Source organism: Oncorhynchus masou, chromosome 21 (genome assembly GCF_036934945.1).
Source record: "Oncorhynchus masou masou isolate Uvic2021 chromosome 21, UVic_Omas_1.1, whole genome shotgun sequence".
In the NCBI taxonomy this organism is placed as follows: domain Eukaryota; kingdom Metazoa; phylum Chordata; class Actinopteri; order Salmoniformes; family Salmonidae; genus Oncorhynchus; species Oncorhynchus masou.
This window is the reverse complement of record NC_088232.1, coordinates 25,166,905-25,181,196: the sequence shown is the minus strand read 5'-3', so window position 1 is coordinate 25,181,196 and position 14,292 is coordinate 25,166,905. Positions and strand designations below refer to the sequence as shown.

The following is a 14,292-nucleotide window of genomic DNA, read 5'->3' as shown; positions in this document are numbered from 1 at the left end:
TCATTAGCATGCTAAAGTGAGCGGTCAGACACAGTGCCGTCTGAAAGTATTCATACCCCTTGACTTATTCCACATTTTGTTGTGTTACAGCCTGAATTCAAAATGTATTAAATCTACTTTTTGTCTCACCCATCTACACACAACACCCCATAATGGAAAAGTGAAAACATGTTGTTGGAAATTGTTGCAAATTTATTGAAAATTAAATATGACTCATTTACATAAGTATTCACACCCGAGTCAATACATTTTAGAATCACCTTTGACAGCGATTACAGCTGTGAGTTTTTCTGTGTAAATCTAAGAGCTTTGCACACCTGGATTGTACAATACTAAATATAACATTGTACAATTCTTCATGCTCTGTCAAGTTGGTTGTTAATCATTGCTAGACAGTCATTTTCAAGTCTTGCCATAGAGTATTAAAACTAAAATTGCAGTGTAAAATGTTCCTAGGCCAATCAGTAGCATTCAATGTCGTCTTGATAAGCAAGTCCAGTGTATATTTGACCCTGTGTTTTAGGTTATTGTCCTGACGAAAGGTGAATTTGTCTCCCAGTGTCTGTTGGAAAGCAGACTGAACCAGGTTACCAGTTAGGATTTTGCCTGTGCTCTATTCCATTTATTTATTTTTTTACTCCCTAGTCCTTGCCGATGACTAGCATACCCATAACATGATGCAACCACCACCATGCTTGAAAATATGAGGAGTGGTACTCAGTGATGTGTTGGATTTGTCCCAAACATAATGCTTTGTATTCAGGACAAAAAGTTAAAAATCCTAATATCTTCACAGATCTTCATTGTAAAGGGTTTAAACACGGTTTCCCATGCTTGTTCAATGAACCATAAACAATTAATGAACATGCACCTGTGGAACGGCCGTTAAGATAATAACAGCTTATAGACTGTAGGCAATTAAGGTCACAGTTATGAAAACTTAGGACACTAAAGAGGCCTTTCTACTGACTTTGAAAAACACCAAAAGAAAGATGCCCAGGGTCCTGCAAGGAGGAATGCAGATGTGGCCAGGGCAATAAATTGCAATGTCTGTACCGTGAGACACCTAAGACAGCACTACAGGGAGACAGGACAGACAGCTGATCGTCCTCGCAGTGTAACAACACCTGCACAGGATCTGTACATCCAAATATCACACCTGCTGGACAGGTACAGGATGGCAACAACAACTGCCCGAGTTACACCAGGAAAGCACAATCCCTCCATCAGTGTTCATACTGTCCGCAATAGGCTGAGAGAGGCTGGACTGAGGGCTTGTAGGACTGTTGTAAGGCAGGTCCTCACCAGACATCGCCAGCAACAAACGTTGCCTATGGGCACCAACACACAGTCACTGGACAAGACAGGACTGGCAAAAAGTGCTCTTCACTGACGAGTCGCGTCTTTGTCTGACCAGGGATAATGGTCGGATTCGCGTTTATCGTCGAAGAAATGAGCGTTACACCGAGGCCTGTACTCTGGAGCGGATTTGGAGGTGGAGGGTCCATCATGGTCTGGGGCGGTGTGTCACAGCATCATCGGACAGAACTTGTTGTCATTGCAGGCCATCTCAAAGCCGTGCGTTACAGGGAAGACATCCTCCTCCATCATGTGGTACCCTTCCTGCAGGCTCATCCTGACATGACAATGCCACTCGTTCTGTGTGTGATTTCCTGCAAGACAGGAATGTTAGTGTTCTGCCATGGCCAGCAAAGAGCCCAGATCTCAATCCCATTGAGCACGTCTGGGACCTGTTGGATCGGAGGGTGTGGGCTAGGGCCATTCCCCCCAGAAATGTCCGGGAACATGCAGGTGCCTTGGTGTAAGAGCGGGGTAACATCTCACAGCAAGAACAGGCAAATCTGGTGCAGTCCATGAGGAGAAGATGCACTGCAGTATTAATACTGACTGGTACTTTTCACACCCCCTTTGTTCAGGGACACATTATTCAATTTCTGTTAGTCACATGTCTGTGGAACTTGTTCACTTTATGTCTCAGTTGTTGAATCTTGTTATGTTCATACGAATATTTACACATGTTAAGTTTGCTGAAAATAAATGCAGTTGACAGTGAGAGGATGTTTATTTTTTTGCTGAGTTTATGTGGGGGGTATAGAGATGTTAAATCATGTTAAACACTATTATTGCAAACAAAGGTGAGTACATGCAACATATGACACTTGTTAAGCACATTTTTACTCCAGAACTTATTTGGCTTGTTATCAATTTTATATATTCAGGCTATAAAAACAAAATGTGGAAAAAGTCAAGGGGTATGAATACTTCTGAAGGCATTGTACAGTATCATAAATAACCAAACAACACTGTTCCCACTGAGAAATATTATTAGCCTTCCTGCATCCAACTCTCTGGGATGTGTACACTTATGCACTCTGCACATATTTACTGTAAATAGCATTTGATTGGTGTAATCATGGGCTATAGGGAGTTTCCACCACGTCTTCACATCAGTCATTTCCTTTTAATGGGAAGTGGTCAAGTGCACAATAAGGGTAGAGAATCGGGACACAGTCCCTGTTTGTGCGCAGGATACAAACATTCAAAGGAATGTATAGATCATCCGATCACACCATTTCTCGGCTGATTGGCGATAATCAGCAAGAGACAAACTTGACGATTCCCTCTGTACCTCTCCATGTTGTTATTGTTCAGAAGCTCCCTTATATAGCCTATTTACTGTAAGTAAATCAAGCTACAGACTGAGGGTGAAACCAGTATCATTGAGGATACAAAGTGCAAACACATGATGTATGGTAGCATCAACAAAGTCTGAATCCTGGTTAAAATCAAATCTGGACTTTTTCCACTTTTTGTTATGTTACAGCCTTATTCTAAAATTGATTCAATTATATTTTTTCCTCATCAATCTACACACCCCATCATGACAGAGCAAAAACAGGTTTAGAAATGTATTAAAATGTGTTATTTTGAATACATTTGCAGACCTTATTTAAGTAAGTATTCAGACCCATTGCTACGAGACTCAAAATTGAGCCAGATGGAAGCCACTCCTCAGTAAAAGGCACATGACAGGCTGCTTTGAGTTTGCCAAAAGGCACCTAAAGACTCTCAGACCTTGGACCTGAATGCCAAGCGTCACATCTGTAGGAAGCCTGGCACCATCCCTACGGTGAAGCATGGTGGTGGCAGTGTAATGCTGTGGGGATGTTTTTCAGCAGCAGGGACTGGGAGACTAGTCAGGATGGAGGGAAAGGTGAACAGAGCAAAGTACAGAGACACCCTTGATGAAAACCTGCTCCAGAGCGCTCTGGACCTCAGACTGGGGGAAAGGTTTACCTCCCAACAGGACAATGACCCTAAGCACACAGCCAAGACAATGCAGGAGTGACAAGTCTCTGAATGTCCTTGAGTGGTCCAGCCAGAGCTCGGACTTGAACATGATTTAACATCTCTAGAGATACCTGAAAATAGCTGTGCTGCGACGCTCCCCATCCAACCTGAGAGCTTGAGAGGATCTGCAGAGAAGAATGGGAGAAACTCCCCAAATACAGGTGTGACAAGTTTGTAACGCTATAGCCAAGAAGACTCTAGCCTGAAATCGCTGCCAAAGGTGCTTCAACAAAGTACTGAGTAAAGGGTCTGAATACTTATGCAAATGTGATAGTTTTTTTGTTATTCATTTTCCCAAATTTATAAAAACATGTTTTTGCTTCGTCATTATGGGGTATTGTGCATAGATTGGGAGAAAAAAAATGACTTAATCAATTTTAGAATAAGGATGTAACGTAACAAAATGTGGAAAAAGTCAAGTACTTTCCGAACGCACTGTATATGATAGTGTTATAGACATTATAAACAGTATATGAATAGAAAATGTGTGTACGGCAGTAGTTATATAGGATGAGCCTATATGTATACAGTACATATGAAGTTGGTAAAACAGTATATAAACATTCTTAAAATGACCAGTGTTCAATTACTATGTACGGTAGTGGCCAAAAGTTTTGAGAATGACACAAATATTAATTTTCACAAAGTCTGCTGCCTCAGTTTGTATGATGGCAATTTGCATATACTCCAGAATGTTATGAAGAGTGATCAGATGAATTGCAATTAATTGCAAAGTCCCTCTTTGCCATGCAAATGAACTTTCCCAAAAAAACATTTGCACTGCATTTCAGCCCTGCCACAAAAGAACCAGCTGACATGTCAGAGATTCTTTCGTTAACACAAGTGTGTGTTGACGAGGACAAGGTTGGAGATCACTCTGTCATGCTGATTGAATTCAAATAACAGACTGGAAGCTTTAAAAAGGAGGGTTGTGCATGGAATCATTATTCTTCCTATCAACCATGGTTACCTGCAAGGAAACACGTGCCCTCATCATTGCTTTGCACAAAAAGGGCTTCACAGGCAAGGACAATGCTGCCAGTAAGATTGCGCCTAGATCAACCATTTAACAGATCATCAAGAAATTCAAGGAGAGCGGTTCAATTGTTGTGAAGGCTTCAGGGCACCCAAGAAAGTCCAGCAAGCGCCAGGACCGTCTCCTAAAGTTGATTCAGCTGCAGGATTGGGGCACCACCAGTACAGAGCTTGCTCAGGAATGGCAGCAGGCAGGTGTGAGTGCATCAGCATGCACAGTGAGGTAAAGACTTTTGGAGGATGGCCTGGTGTCAAGAAGGGCAGCAAAGAAGCCACTTCTCTCCAGGAAAAACATCAGGGACAGACTGATATTCTGCAAAAGATCCGGGGATTGGACTGCTGAGGACTGGGGTAAAGTCATTTTCTCTGATGAATCCCCTTTCCGATTGTTTGGGGAATCCGGAATCAGTCCTGTGTCATGCCAACAGTAAAGCATCCTGAGACATTACATTACATTACATTTAAGTCATTTGGCAGACGCTCTTATCCAGAGCGACTTACAAATTGGTGAATTCACCTTATGACATCCAGTGGAACAGCCACTTTACAATAGTGCATCTAAATCATTTAAGGGGGGGTGAGAAGGATTACTTTATCCTATCCTAGGTATTCCTTAAAGAGGTGGGGTTTCAGGTGTCTCCGGAAGGTGGTGATTGACTCCGCTGTCCTGGCGTCGTGAGGGAGTTTGTTCCACCATTGGGGGGCCAGAGCAGCGAACAGTTTTGACTGGGCTGAGCGGGAACTGTACTTCCTCAGTGGTAGGGAGGCGAGCAGGCCAGAGGTGGATGAACGCAGTGCCCTTGTTTGGGTGTAGGGCCTGATCAGAGCCTGGAGGTACTGCAGTGCCGTTCCCCTCACAGCTCCGTAGGCAAGCACCATGGTCTTGTAGCGGATGCGAGCTTCAACTGGAAGCCAGTGGAGAGAGCGGAGGAGCGGGGTGACGTGAGAGAACTTGGGAAGGTTGAACACCAGACGGGCTGCGGCGTTCTGGATGAGTTGTAGGGGACCATTCATGTGTGGGGTTGCTTCTCAGCCAAGGGAGTGTGCTCACTCACAATTTAAGAACAATCGAAGAACACAGCCATAAATAAAGAGTGGTACCAACACATCAGTCCGAGAGCAACATCTCCCAACCATCCAGGAACAGTTTGATGATGAGCAATGCCTTTTCAAGCATGATGGAGCACCTTGCCATAAGGCAAAAATGATAACTAAGTGGCTCGGGGAACAATACATTGATATTTTGGGTACATGGCCAGGAAACTCCCCAGACCTTAATCCCATTGAGAACTTGTGGTTCTCAAGAGGCGGGTGGACAAACAAAACCCCACAAATTCTGACAAAGTCTAAGCATTGATTATGCAAGAATGGGCTGACATCAGTCAGGATGTGGCCCAGAAGTTGATTGACATCATGCCAGGGCGGATTGCAGAGGTCTTGAAAAAGAAGGGTTAACACTGCAAATATTGACTATTTGCATCAACTTCATGTAATTGTCAATAAAAGCCTTTGACACTTATGAAATGCTTGTAATTATACTTCAGTATTCCATAGTAACATCTAACAAAAATATCTAAAGACACTGAAGCAGCAAACTTTGTGAAAATGAATATTTGTGTCATTCTCAAAACTTTTGGCCACGACTGTACATAGGGCAGCAGTCTTTAAGGTGCAGAGTTGAGTATCGGGTAGTAGCTGGCTAGTAACAGTGACTAAAGTTCAGGGCAGGGTACTGGGCGGAGGCTGGCTAGTACCCAGTACACTTTAGACAGATCAGACAGAGATTTTCCTCCTTGAGGTAGTTAAAAATTCAATTCTCAGGAGGTCCAAGTTTATTTTGAAGATTTCAATACGCCTGACCAACATGGACAGTTCTTCTGATTGACTCAGAGACCAGACAGTAGCCATCAATTCTCCTTCCATCTGTTGAAAGGATCAGAGCTACCGGACATCCTCCTCACCGATCCAGGATATGAACATTTATAACTACAGTAAGTTTTATGTTGGAAAGATACCCAGGCCTGAATGTCTTAGACCTCAGTCAGCAGGATATGATCTTCTTTGAGGAGGACCTGTGCTTTATGGTGAAAGGTCAGCCCCCCCCCCCCTTCTGTTTAAAATCTAGCCAAAGGAGACAGACAAGAAGTACCAATATGACAGAAAACATTTCCTATAAATCATCTTATTCAGGGAACAGAAAAGCACAGCATGTCCATATTGAATGATCTTACACAATATTATGAGTCCTTTGAAGCACTACAAAGAACCTACCTATATAGGCCCTATGGTCAGACGGTTAAAAAAAATACTTGATTCCATTTGATGTACCGTGGGAAATCAATTCTTATTGTGAACATTACAAAAACAATCCCATTGGTTTGCTTCATCTGGAAACCCCATCACAATTTAGATAGAGTACAATCACTCACACACTGTGAGCAACTGCCCCACTCACAATAACATCGATAGGTGAGCAAATGCTGTAGTCGTCTGTGAAAACAGCAACCACGGAGGGAGGAGCATTAAGGCAGGCATGGGAGTTTGTTCATTCAAATGGGTAGCCGTCAGGTAGCTATGAACATCAATGCTTTTTTTATTTGGTCACCTTTTGCATGTCACATTACTGAAGCAACACTGTAGCAATCATTCATGCCGATCACGTATCACTGCAACATGACAAGGCACATTGCTTCAACTCATGGAACCCTTCCAGCTATTTGGAACAACAGTGTCAGTGATGTGGAATGTTGATGACAAACAAGAGACGCTCTTCAAGCTTATTCACAGTGGAATGCCGCCTGGGCTCTTTGTTAGCATGTCGCAAACGAGACATGAATCCATTTAGGCCTTCCCCTGTGGAAAACCATTCTGGCTCAAAGTTTCACTCCTGCCCCAACTAAGATTTTCAGAGTTCTTACTTGTTACTTCATGGTTATGGATAAGAGTAGGAGCCGGCTTAGTTTGTATGTGAGGGTCTCATTGTTTCTGAGTATGGTGATGTAATGTGTACCTCTAAGATGAATGCCTGTTCACACTCTCTCTGCCCTGTTGCCAAACAAGACGATTCAACGCATAGTATTGTAACACACTCGCCAAAACGGAAGATTATTCAAAGCATGCACACAAGCCTCAAAGCAGAAAACATTTCAAAGCTGCTTGCTCGTCACAACCACTCAAAGACTAACATAAGTTAAGAAAGAGTGAGAGGAAGAAAAACCCTTTTATGCATTAGGCACACTTTCCAGCTGCCCGTTGGCTATAAAGTACTATCAACACAGTCTGCAAAGCTTCTCCATCTTTGGGGTGTACATTTGTGTATGCTGTGTGGGTGCTGACAACCTTCTCTAGGGGAGCAGCGAGGGGAGCTGGGTTCACTGAGGCAGCCCTCTGGAGGGTTTAAGTTAGGAGGAGCTGGGCTAGAGGACCAGAGTTAGGGGGAGCTGGGCTAGAGGACCAGAGTTAGGGGGAGCTGGGCTAGAGGACCAGAGTTAGGGGGAGCTGAGGCTCACTGAGGAAGTGGGGTGGGGTGACAGACAGACTGGCTGGCTGCGCCTCTGCCTGAGAATGAATAACACCAGGACACACCATTGTCCAGCCCCAATGAAGCACACAAGCAGAGAATGGGAAGTTGTTCAAACAGCTACACTGGACAATTGTTGAGCCTCACCGGACAGAGGGCTGTGCTCAATGGGTGGGGCAAGGCAGACAGGGCAGGGCTACAGAGGCCTCTGGGATAGGCCCATCCACTTCATACTAGTCCTACGCAGAAAACTAAATGGTGCCCGATGCACCGACCGCACATGCTGGTGCTCCTTCTATCTGCCTAATTTTAATGTGGGTGGTACAAAGGGTGTTACCACCCACCAACCTTTATGCAATGTCTGCCTTATGCTATGTCTGTCTCAACCACATGCAAATATGCAAGTCTAGAACACACACAAAGCAAAACACAAACACACACAATAAAGTCTAGCAGAGCATAGAGTACACTGGTAAATCATTCTCCAGAGCAGTTCACAGGCAAAGGCGGAAGCTGAGCGAGCACCCGAAAGGAAAACAACTGGCTTGGTTTCACTGAGTGAGTAACCTCATTTATACTCACCTCACCTGAGCAATGTTTTGACATAGCAACAAAACTATTCCAAAAACTAAATCATCATAACTAAATTAGGAGGAAAAAACAGTGCCAACCAGAACTGTGCCAAACGCTATATATATATACATACATATATACATATATACGTATGTATGTATGTATGTATGTATGTATGTATGTATGTATGTATGTATGTATGTATGTATGTATGTATATATATATACATACATACATACACATACATATATACACACACACACACACACACACACACACACACACACACACACACACACACACACATACATACATACATACATACATACATACATACATACATACATATATACATATATATTTCCGGAGGTAGCTCCTGCACACATTTAGTGGAAGAGCTTCAATGTTGCTCTTTTGAAAGGCTTTCCCAATTGCCAGAGTTAGCTCAAGACCGGCACGTGTTATGAACAACAAGACCTAGCCCAGTTAGAGGTGAATGCTCTACCTCATTTCTCTACCACCCATCTAGCTCATCTGTACTTCTCCTCAGACTGCATCTGCCACCACAGAGGTAGACTAGAGGTCAGTCATTCATTCATCACTTAAGTTCTATTAATATGTTTTAAATACTAATGGTATTAATGACTCTTTGCCCATACGTCATGGTGTCATTGTGCATGACTGAGTCTGGGACTGGGGCTGCTGTGAGCAGAGATTTAGATGAGTTCGAGGGTGGGTGGGAACATCACAGAGGAACACAAACATCTCTCACAGAACTCCTCCTTGCTCGGTATCGGTTACTTGTAGTGGAAAGAAGTTCTGGTATCACATCTTGGCATAGCTGTGACATTCCCTCACGTTGAGATAGAATACCATAAACACTGTACTGTAGGAGCTATCAGTATGACCTCATTGGTTTTAATTTAAGGCTTCTGCTACTCCCACAATTCATGTCAGCGATTCCAAATCTCTCACTAATTGAGCTAAATAAAATCCCCTTGTGGCTGTCTGCTGGATAACAAAATAGACACGCCAGACACGCACACAAAATGTGCATACACACACACCCACATAAGAGAGAGGGGGAGGGTGGGATTCTATACGCTATTAGAGCCCCAGCCAGTCCCCCAGACAGGGGAATGCAGAGAGGTCAGTAGTAGGAACCTGCGATTCAGGGCTGGTGAACCAGGGGGAATGTCAGCCTGGGGGCACAGTGTAGGCAGCCAGACAGGAACCCATCTAAACGGAATGGTCTGATGATGCCTGGAAGAGACTTGGGCTTCTGCCCGGTGCTCAGCGTGTTAAGTATCGGAGGTATTACTTATTAAAAAGGCTGAGAATCCAGTGCCGCACACAGACACCAAAACACACACCGAGAGAGGGGCCTGGTCTGGAATGGATGATTAACAGCACTATAGTAATCTAAGTGATCGTGAGGTTGACTGAGGCATGTGATTTGTGTCAGCCCTACAAAATACCCGTCATATTTCAGAACGAGAACAGGGTAGCACTGAGCTACTAGGGTTGTTGTCATTAGCATGACTTGGGCTTGATCGGAGGCCTCCGGGTAGCATGTATATTATTTTGCGTATGATAGAACATTCAAGCCTATGCATGTCTAACATCACGGACGTCAGTGCATGGAGGCAACCAAGACATCACCCATCTTCTACATCATTACACGCAGCAATTAGGGGTGGATTACGCACAAGACGGTTCAGCAAACATTGGTTAAATCTTTTATTTTTAATGCCTCACCTAATGGTAGGATTAGAGGGGCAAAACTGATGCATGTAAACAAGTTGTAATGTCCTCTAGGCTCTTTTTTAATCCAAATGAAATTTGATTTGTCACATGCTTCGTGAACAACAGGTGTGGACTAACAGTGAAATGCTTACTTCCACGATAAGAGGGATGCTGACTCTCACTTTAAAATCTATGTCAAACAAAAACCAAATGGTAGCAAAGTTAAACCAATAACTACTTTTCATAACTTCCACAGAAAACTTTACAAAATTACATTTACTTGAACAGTGTAGATCTAAAGAACAGACAGAATGACATTCTGCTACCAAACATGCATTTTAAAGTGAAAAATCTGAGTCTCAGCATCACTGTTACTGTGGAATTGCCTGTATGACACTCACTGCTACTCTGACCCCAAAGGGAAGAATATAGAATACAAACTACAGACAGTTTCCTAACAACAATATATCATTGAGAGAAACTTGTTTGCTTGTTGATGGTAAAACTTAAAGAGCCGAGACTCTCGGTCTGAACATTAACACGCGTTGCTTGCCGTACAGTTTTGGAAACATAAGGATCTTATCTTTCAAATTGGGGAAAATACATTTTCAAAAAACAAAAAGGTTCAATAGATACACACCTTTATAGGGTTAGGGTTCCCACACGGCCATATTTCCATGTTATACAGCGCTTGTTTACAGAAAACAGACAGAAGACAGAGTGGACTACCTGTGCTAATTAGCTATCTGCATCTCTGCACACCTGTGAGTAAACGGAAGACAGACGCCACAAACATGTCACTGAAAAATATTGTCACAGCCATATTAAAACTGGTAAAAACAGTGTGGATTAAATGTGTATTTTGCATTTGTGTAATAATTTTGATATGAAGTCAAAGGGGCAGCAGGGTAGCCTAGTGGTTAGAGTGTTGGACTACTAACTGAAAGGTTGGAAGTTCAAATCACCAAGCTGACAAGGTACAAATCTGTCATTCTGCCCCTGAACAGGCAGTTAACCCAGTGTTCCTAGGCTGTCATTGAAAATAAGAATTTGTTCTTAACTGACTTGCCTAGTTAAATAAAGGGGGGAAAAAAATGTTTCTAGAACCGCACTGCAATTGAGAATCAATTCAAGTTCAGATGGAGTATTTTGCTGTTTTGGCTTCCAGAGTCAATTCGCGCTTTAAACAAAACATGTAAGATCCTTTGCACGGAGTAAATTTAGGCTCCTTTAGTCAAATATTGGGATAGGAATAACATATACCATACAGTATATACAAAAGTATGCGGACACCCCTTCAAATTAGTGGATTCGGCTTTTTCAGCCACACCCATTATTGATAGATGTATAAAAACGAGCACACAGCCATGCAATCTCCATAGACAAACATTGGCAGTAGAATAGCCTTACTGAAGAGCTCAGTGGTTTTCAACATGGCACCATCATAGGATGCCACCTTTCCAAGTCAGTTCATCAAATGTCTGCCCTGTTAGATCTGCCCCGGTCAACTGTAAGTGCTGTTATTGTGAAGGGACAATCTCTATGAGCAACCTCGAAGTGGAAGGCCACACAAGCTCACAGTACAGGACCGCCGATTGCTGAAGCGCGTAAAAATCATCTGTCTTTGGTTGTAACACTCACTACCGAGTTCCAAACTGCCTTTGGAAACAATGTCAGCACAATAACTGTTTGTCGCGAGCTTTATGAAATGGGTTTCCATAGCCGAGCAGCTGCACACAAGCTTAACATCACCATGTGCAATGCCAAGCTTGAGTGGTGTAAAGCTTGCGTCCATTGGACTCTGGAGCAGTCCATTGGATTCTGAAGCAGTCCATTGGACGCATTCCCATCTTGCACTCTGACAGACAAATCTGGGTTTGAGGGATGCCAGGAGACCGCTACCTGCCTGAATGTATAGTGCCAACTGTAAAGTTTGGTGGATGAGGAATAACGGTCCGGGGATGTTTTTCATGGTTTGAGCTAGGCCCCTTAGTTTCAGTGAAGGGAAATTTTAACACTACATCATACAATGACCTTCTAGACGATTCTGTGCTTCCAACTATGTGGCAACAGTTTGGGGAAGGCCATTTCCCGTTTCAGCATGACAATGCCCCCGTTCAAAGCGAGATCCATACAAAAATGTTGTTTTTTTCTGAGATTGGTGTGGAAGAACTTGAATGGTTTGCATAGAACCCTGACCTCAACCTCATCAAACACCTTTGGGATGAATTGGAACTTTGGCTGTGAGCCAGGCCTAATTGCCCAACTTCACTCATGCTCTTGTGGCTGAACAGAAGCAAGTCCCCGCAGCAATGTTCCAACATCTAATGGAAAGCCTTCCCAGAAGAGTGGAGGCTGTTAAAGCAGCAAAGGGGGTACCAACTCCATATTAATGCCCATGATTTGGGACTGAGATGTCCTATGAGCATGTGTCCACATACTTTTGGTAACGTAGTGTAGCTTCCAACTGACGTTGAAGGGAAGTGACATTCATGGGCAAATTACAGTTGGAACAGTAGAGTAATACACGTTGTGAATGCAACACACATATCTAACTTGTTCCCAATCTCGATCATTCACACTATAATCACACTGTAGGCCTAATTGCAAAACAAAAAAACAGGTTTAGGCTACACTGCATTAATAAAATTACAACAGATCAAAGCATTCACTTGTATAGGCCTACTATAGTTGCATTGCATGCGAACACCAGTTCCAGAGATATAACACCGGCTTCTTCGCCACAAGCCCGCATAAATACACGAACTGATACAAAAGACACACGACACTTGAAACCGCGTAAAGACATTCTTCACATACCGAGGTAATCAAATCGCCTTTAACTGTGCAGTTTTGCATCCAAAATGTGGCGGCGGTTCACATAGATCTTTCATTTGCAATCGAATTTGCATGTTTTATCCCTTCGTCCCACCCATCTAGCTTATCCTCGGTCATCGGGTCTCATCTGTGTCGATCTGTTGCCATAAATATGTAAAAAATGTCTCTGGAATATATTTGTATGTGGGGGGGGGGGGATACACCACCGTCATCGTGCTAGTTATCTAATATCGATTTAGCTTACCTTGTAAACAAATCCATAATTGAAGCAGTTCGATCCGGCTTTATGGTTGTGTATTCCCCTTTAACACAATAATCATAGGGCTGTTGCAGGTGACATCATCCCTTTTGGGCCGTGTCAGCACAGGCTATTGTGTAAGCACAGAGTCTAAACCCAAAGGCTCAAGATCGCGAGGCTTCCGGGAACGCTTGTGAAGCAGACCAAGCAGGTCAGGTAGGGGTTTTTGGGATTGAGAAGTTAGAGAAGTGAACAATTCTTCTTTAGATGTTAATTTTCTCGAATTTTAAAGGCACAATCTAGATTCGAGCCAATATCTTATCTAATTGGACATGTTATTACTCCAACCTCGTGAAAGTGACAAACTGACACGTTTACATTTTTGTCAAAACAACTTTATATCGAATGAGTGCCTTTGCACATGCGCAGTTCGGTGCAAAACGACCCGTTAGACCCAAGACGTGTTTCTGCGCATAACTTCAGCCAGCCAACGTCACCATGACATCGCCTACAAGCGTGATCTGGTATTTCTAATGGAGAAGCAGTTTCTGCTGTACTGTCTTTGGTACTGTCTTTGGTGTCAGCGCTCACGGACCAACGATTAATTACAAAGCTCATGTTTTCATGGGAAATGTCGTTCCAGAGGAATGGTGCGCCGCTATCACTTGGTGAAAAAAAGCAGATGTGTAAATGGTTGATTGATAGCCTAGATTACAAGACAATGTGACAAATCAACATGACATCTTCATCTGAAGGGCATATATCTGGTATAGAATATAATAGAATTATAGTGTAACGACCTTAGTTTATAATCGCGGACATCGTCGAGCATGCTTTTGCGGCACAGTCGATAGCGCGCCGGACCTCGGGCTCGAAGGTCGAGGATTCGAGACCTGCTCCCTGCTGTTTCATTACAATATATTTAAGCAATAAGGCCCGAGGAGGTGTGGTATATGGCCAATATACCATG

General features: G+C 43.2%; 1 protein-coding gene across 1 annotated transcript in view; it reads right to left on the bottom strand.

Moving 5' to 3' along the window:
- LOC135508013 (disheveled-associated activator of morphogenesis 1-like) overlaps positions 1–13,497 on the bottom strand; it is an 80,287-nt gene extending 66,790 nt beyond the window's left edge. Inside the window, exon 1 of the mRNA XM_064927887.1 lies at positions 13,329–13,497. The gene's annotated coding sequence lies outside the window, so the exon portion shown is untranslated. The remainder of the gene's footprint in view (positions 1–13,328) is intronic.
- Between the last annotated feature and the right edge of the window lie 795 nt (positions 13,498–14,292).